Source organism: Mauremys reevesii, linkage group 3 (assembly GCF_016161935.1).
Source record: "Mauremys reevesii isolate NIE-2019 linkage group 3, ASM1616193v1, whole genome shotgun sequence".
NCBI classification, from domain to species: domain Eukaryota; kingdom Metazoa; phylum Chordata; order Testudines; family Geoemydidae; genus Mauremys; species Mauremys reevesii.
The window spans coordinates 64,752,280-64,759,101 of NC_052625.1; the positions used below are offsets into that span (position 1 = coordinate 64,752,280).

Here is a 6,822-nt window from a genome sequence, read left to right on the forward strand (position 1 = left end):
ATGGCCTTATAAGATTTTCTATCTTAACTTCTATGATTCTTTTGTAACCCTTCTGCCCGTCTGAGTTGGCAGCAACAAGGGCCGGGTTCAGTATCTAGGGGTTCTGTTTCAATAACACAATGCAAAACCAGCTTGAGCCCCCCACCCAGTGACCTGGGACAATTACATACCACCCCACGGGTGCCTCTAGGAGACAATACTTCCGCTGTCGCAAGCACGGAGTCTGAGTATAGCAAAATCCTTTTAATAAAGGAGGGAAACAATGCAGCATTATGTTGGGGAAACAGGAATCGTAACACAAACCATGAGCAAAAGACCCACCCCCAAATAAGTTTGGCAGTATCCTTTTCCCCTCAGGGTCTAAAGTCCAACACCACAAAAGTCTCTTGAGTCCAGCAACCCAAAAATCCCCCAAAAGTCCAACAACCCAAAGGTCTCTGTCCCTGGTAAGTGCAGCCCCAGAGTTCAAAAGTTTATCTGCGGAGTTCTACACCCCACGCTGGGTGGCAATGGGGGATGGGGGAAGAAAGGGGCACACAAGGTGTTAAGGGGCACCTTACGTGGTCCGAGGACAACTGCCCCGCCTCTCCATGGAGTTCTGCTGCAGCCTTCACCATGAGCTGCTCCATTCCACCAGCCATCCCGTGAGCCACTCCAGCCATCCCACGAACTGCTCCGCTCTGCACCGCTTCACTCCACTCGCCGTCCCGCAAACTGCTCAGCTCAACTCCGTTCCATTCACCACCCCCTGGGCTGCTCCAACCATCCCACAAACTGCTCTGCTCTGCCAGCCGCTTAGCAATATATCTTCAGGCTCCCCCACTAGTTAACACAGCACTCAGTGATCTCAGCTCTTAGTAATTTTAGCTCTTTAGTAATTTCAGCTTGTAGTAGGGGACCCCCAGTGTTGGTGCACCATTGGCCCAAAGTGAATTCAGCACAGCAGCCTGCAACTAGACTCTTAATGGAATCAAAATTAGCTCTGCTATTCAACAGCAGAGAGAGGAGGTGGTGCAATTGGTGTTTCAGGCCCTCAAGGTCAGGGGAGATATACCATCAAGTACAAATACCTATCCCAGGCCTCTCTCAATTCACTGGGTTTTGGAACCCATGTCCCTTATCTAGCAAGTGCTACTTAGTTGATGGTGAGTCCATCTGTCATAAAACAGTTCCACTGGTCTTGATTCACATAATCAGGGTTACAACACTTTATTCTTCCTGTCCCAATAACAGAGAAACTGGGGATCCCACAGCAGCCAAAGTTACCATTTGGGCATCTGTGGGCTCATGCTAGGCGGGGTGGGTTTGCCTATGCAAACAAGACCAGCCTCTGAAGTTCTTTTCCACAACTCGCCACAATTCACCACCAAATGTCAGGGTAGAGCTCCTCCTGACTCTGCTTACACTTTGATCATGGTTAGTTGGAATTGCTTCAGCCTTCCTAGCAATAGGTCCTGCCATTTACATGGAAGTATTGCTGCAGGGGAGACACATGCCATTCATTAGCACTGGCAGTCCAGGGGACCAGAACAGCTTCTCTATTACTGGAAGCACAAAGCAGTAATATATACAATCAACACAAAAAATATAATAGATTAAATACCTCAAATGAGAACAAAGAATGGAACAGAAGCCAATAAAAAAGGGAACACAAAGCCTCATATAATATTTTACTTCTGCAAAATATATTTTCACCACAAAGTACAATACGAAGAGGAACACCCTTTCCTTGAGAAAGTGTGAAGAAATCTTTAATGATTACAAACAGTCAGGAACTTGGTTTTATGTCTCATACAAAAAATGCCACCTCTCTGTCTCTGCCCCTGCCTTACCTATCTAAACACACAATAGTATAATGGTTCAGTTTTAAGAAAGAAAGAGGGGCATCCACTACTGAATTACCAGCATCACTTGCAACATCCTAGATTTTCTTTGGAGGTCTCTCATCCAAGTACTAATCAGACCTGACTCTACTTAGTACTGACAAGGTCACAGCCCAAGACTATATGGCTGTTGGCTTTAAGAGAAGTCTGTTGGAAGATCTTCTTTCATTTCTCCTTTTGTGACACATAGACAATATCCAACATTATCTCTCTTTTCCCCTGAGTACCACGGCTTGATGAGAGAAACAAATATGGTAACTGCTCCAAATTCAAAATTGTGAGAAATCAGAAATATGTCAAATTTCCAAACTCAGAGAGATAGGATGGGCTTCTACCCAAATTGGCAGGCTCTTTGTTTGTATCCTTGGGACTGTATGATCTACACTGTTAACAGTTTTATTGTCAAAAATGCTCTCTGATGATATAAAGTAAGCAAAAGAAAACAGTCAGACTGCCCAACTTCTCTTTGTTATGAAGACAGATAATCTTCTTTCCTGCATTAAATTATGTGCCAGTTAAATTTCTCTGGAAAGATGGAGTTGGGTGGAAGGTCAAGGAGAACAAATTAAGTACTGTATCTGCATCACCGTATTAGCTTAATTCTGTAAGACTTCTCCATAGTGCTGCACTAACATCCCTACCCCAGGTCAAAAGATACAGTGAAGCTCTTGAAAAGCCTTATTTGCCTGTCTTCATTATTCGTGGACCAATGTTGTACTTCTAACTGTTGGTCTCCATCCCATTTGAAACACAGTCTGCCTTCTCTGCCACCTGTGGCAAGCCAGCTAGAAGAAGGAAAGTTGAATATATTGGGTTTAATTGAGAATTTATTTAATAACCAATCAGGTTCCTGCAGCTTAGCTCCTTTCACTAGCATAAAGCTCACTTTATAAACGAAAAAATAAGAACCCCCCCACAAAAGTGTAACATCACTGTGTCCAATACTGCTGTAAATATCCCTGGACTGGAAATCAGTAAATGTCTCTTATAGCTGTTAGGTATAAGCTTAGAGAAGTTAAAGACCATCCTGCTTCTAGAGATGGCCATATTACATAACAAAGCAAGAGGGAACAATTTAAAGCCTTATGCTAATTAACAAGGGCTCTAAGAATCATATTAAAAAGGGGAGATGCAGAAGAGGAATACTTGGAAGAGGCCTCCCAGGGTAGAGGTATATTGTTCTTCTTCTCATGTCCTTCCAACACAATCATAGCTTTTTTTTCCAGTGTTGGGCACACATGCCCCATCTGTAACACTGGCAAGATATTCCATGGTGCATAGTTCCTCGAGGAGCTGGCAGACCAACAGATGTTCCATGGTTCGTGTTTCACTGCAGCCACGTTTGTCTGGATTGTTGCAATAGCCTCACTTCCGCATATTGACTTTTGACCCACCAGCTCTTGTTTGGAAGTAATTTAAACATCTCCAGGTTGACTAATCCTTCTCTGCACCCATGGGAAGTGTGACGGGTTGGATCACAGAAACCCCCCTGGGAGCTGCCAACTGATGTGCCAAGACTACCTCTGCTCCTGTTTTCCCTGCCAGCTCAGGACTCCAGCATCCTGTCTTGCTGAGCCAGACACTCCCATCTGCTCCAACAAAGACCCAGGGTCTGAATTACTTGCCCAAAGCTGCAGATTTACCTGAAAACAGCTCACAGAAGTGTGCTTGTCTTTAGTACTTAGATGCCCAACTCCCAATGGGGTCTAAACCCAAATAAATCCATTTTACCCTGTATAAAGCTTATGCAGGGTAAACTCATAAATTGTTCACCCTCTATAACACTGATAGAGAGATATGCACAGTTGTTTGCTCCCCCAGGTATTAATACATACTTTGAGTTAATTAATAAGTACAGTGATTTTATTAAATACAGAAAGTAGGATTTAAGTGGTTCCAAGTAGTAACAGACAGAACAAAGTAAGTTACCAAGCAAAATAAAATAAAATGTGCACATCTATGTCTAATCAAACTGAATACAGATAATCTCACCCTCAGAGATGCTTCAGTAAGTTTTTCCTCACACTGGACATCTTCCAGGCCGGGCACAATTCTTCCCCCTGGTAAAGCTCTTTTTCCAGCTCAGGTGGTATCTAGGGAATTCTTCATTATGACTCCACTCCTCTCTTTGTTCTGTTCCACCCCTTTATATATCTTTTGCATAAGGTGGGAATCCTTTTGTCCCTCTCTGGGTTCCCACCCCCTCCTTCTCAATGGAAAGATACCAGGTTAAAGATGGATTCCAGTTCAGGTGACATGATCACATCACTGCAAGACTTCAAGCCTTCATTCCTCCCAGCCTGACTCACAGGAAGGCTGCCTGCAAACAGAGCCATCCACAGTCAATTGTCCTGGTTAATGGGAGTCATCAAGATTCCAAACCACCAATAATGGCCCACACTTTGCATAATTACAATAGGCCCTCAGAGTTATATTTCATATTTCTTGTTTCAGATACAAGAGTGTTACATTTATACAAATAGGATGACCACACTCAGTAGATTATAAGCTCTGTAATGATACCTTGCAAGAGACCTTTTGCATGAAGCATATTCCAGTTACATTATGTTCACTCATTACCATATTTTTATAAAACCATATAGACTGCATAACATCACAGGAAGGCATTCAGCAATGTGCATTTTGACATCCTTATGAAGTATTTCAAGTTGTCTGTGCCACATTTCCAGTCATGCAGCCATCATGGATTTTTTTTTAAGCAGTTCCGTTAAGCTTTTCCATGGTTTCAGATGGTCAACTGCTGTGGTGTGGCCATGGAGTATATGTCTGGTATCTTGAGGTATACTGGGAAAGTTTATCAGAGGTAGGGGAAGTAGTGTGGAGGGAGTCATCTGTGGCTAGTGTTCTCTCTGGTCCATTTTGTACATAACACAAGAGACCTGGATGCAATCACTGCCTTAGTTTCTTATTTTCTGGAAAGATCCTTCAGGACTTGTACACAATACCACTTATGTAGTTATAACTTATGTCACTCAGGGGCGTGAATAAGTCACCCCCCTGAGCGATGTAAGTTACACCACCCAAAGCACCAGTGTCAGTGGGAGAGCTCTCTCCTGTTGGCATAGAGCACTTCTAGTGTAGACCAGCCATTAGCTAGTGTTCTGCATCGCCATGGGAGAGCCTTGCATTCAGTTCCTGGTCTGCTCTCCTGTTCCACAAGCCAAAGGGATGATTATTAGTGTTCTGGTACCACCCAAACACCCTAATCAAGATCAGTGCCCTGTTTGTGCTAGGCACTGTATAAAGTAATATAAGATATGGTTCCCCTGCCCCAAAAAGTTTATAATCCAATTTAAGATAAGGTGCAACAAGTAAGTGTAACAAATGGGGGTGGGGAGGCAGTAATAAGAACACAGAGTTGCAGTTCAGCTAGAAACAGCAACAAGGTATCCTGCATGTGCTTATGGACTCCTGACCCTTAATTCAACCGAATGGCTGGATTTTGAAGTAGTGGTTGCTCATTCCTTCAGTTTTAAGAGGACATTGCGCCAAGTGAATTTTCATGCTGCTGAAACAGCCATAAGAAAGCCAGTTAAGTCTGTGAGAAAGCCTGTAAGTGAACTTATTGTTCCCCAAGAGAAGATGTAGTACCTTTTAGCCATCAATCCTTAAGAAACCTACTCCTGAAGAGGCATCACAAATACTGCAAATGAAAGGTGTTGATCAGCCTAGTATCTAAGGTAATAAGGGCCTCAGAAATGTTTATCATAAAGTCCCCATGATCCATATCTCCTATATCAGCAGTAAGAATATGATTTGGTCATGGAGGTCACAGATTCCATGAGTTTATCAGATGGCTGCGACTTCTTCGGCTCCAGCTTCAGCCCTCCTGAAGCAGGGCTTGGACTTCGGCCCCCACATGACCACATTCTGATTTTGTACATTTTTACCATGACTGGTCCATGGATTTTTCCTAATAAAACGTGACAAAGTCCAGAAGAAAGCAACAAAAATGACAAAGGTCTAGAAAACAAACTCTGAGGAAAGATTGAAAAAAATTGATTTAGTCTTGAGAGTAAGGGGGGACATGACAGTTTTCACATACATAAAAAGTCATTACAAGGAGAAGGGTGAAAAATTAAGAAATGGGCATAAATTGCAGCAAAGAAGGTTTAGAGTGGACATTAGGAAAAACTTCTTAACTGTCAGTGTAGCTAAGCATTGGAATAAATTGCCTAGGGAGGGTGTGTCATCTCTGTCATTGACGGCTTTTAAGAACAACTTAGACACTCACCTGTCAGGGACGGTCTAGGTTTACTTAGTCATGCCCTGAGTATAGGAGACTGGACTAGATGACCTACAGTCCTACATTTCTATGTCTCTATGCCTTGGGGCTGATGAAGAAATGCAGCGATACGTATAAGAAAAGGCTCTATTTCTTATTATTTTATCATGGTTACCTAGGAGCCCCAATCAACCACCAGGACTCAGCTGTGCTAAGAGGGGGTCCCAAGAGGGACGATCTAAGGAGGCGGCCCAAGCCCCAGGGAACTTTACAATTGGTCTAACTGCAGCCTGGCCTCCCTCTGGCAGCCGAGGGCTCCACCTCCGAGGTATAAAACCAGGCCAGGCCGGCTGATCCCGAACCCCAGGTGGTCCCCGGGCTGCCACCTCCAAGCGCGGGCCCTGGGCAGGGGCAGCCTAGGGCAGCCCTAGCGCAGAGCTGGGCGGGTGTAGGGAGCTGGAGACCCAGCTCCTCCCTCCAGCTGCCCCTGGCAGGACCCCGCGGCAGGGGGGGCCGGGCTGATGCTGCTGCGGGCCCCGCAGCCACGACGCACCCCTGGCTCCAAGCTTCCCAAATGAGCGCAGCGGCTCTGAGCCCGCCCCTCCCGTGAGGCTGGGGAGAGACCCCGCGCCTGCGCCTCGCTCCAAGATGGCGGCGTCGCAGGCTGCTGCCCGGCCTCTTCCCGCCCGCGGG

At 45.1% G+C, this 6,822-nt stretch overlaps 1 long non-coding RNA gene across 1 annotated transcript; it reads right to left on the reverse strand.

The window, feature by feature from the left end:
• Positions 1–1,700: 1,700 nt before the first annotated feature.
• Positions 1,701–6,787, reverse strand: LOC120401547. The gene is made up of 3 exons (XR_005596530.1): positions 6,139–6,787; positions 2,542–2,668; positions 1,701–2,408 (listed from the first exon to the last, which is right to left on the reverse strand). It is a non-coding gene; the product is annotated as an uncharacterized LOC120401547 (long non-coding RNA).
• Between the last annotated feature and the right edge of the window lie 35 nt (positions 6,788–6,822).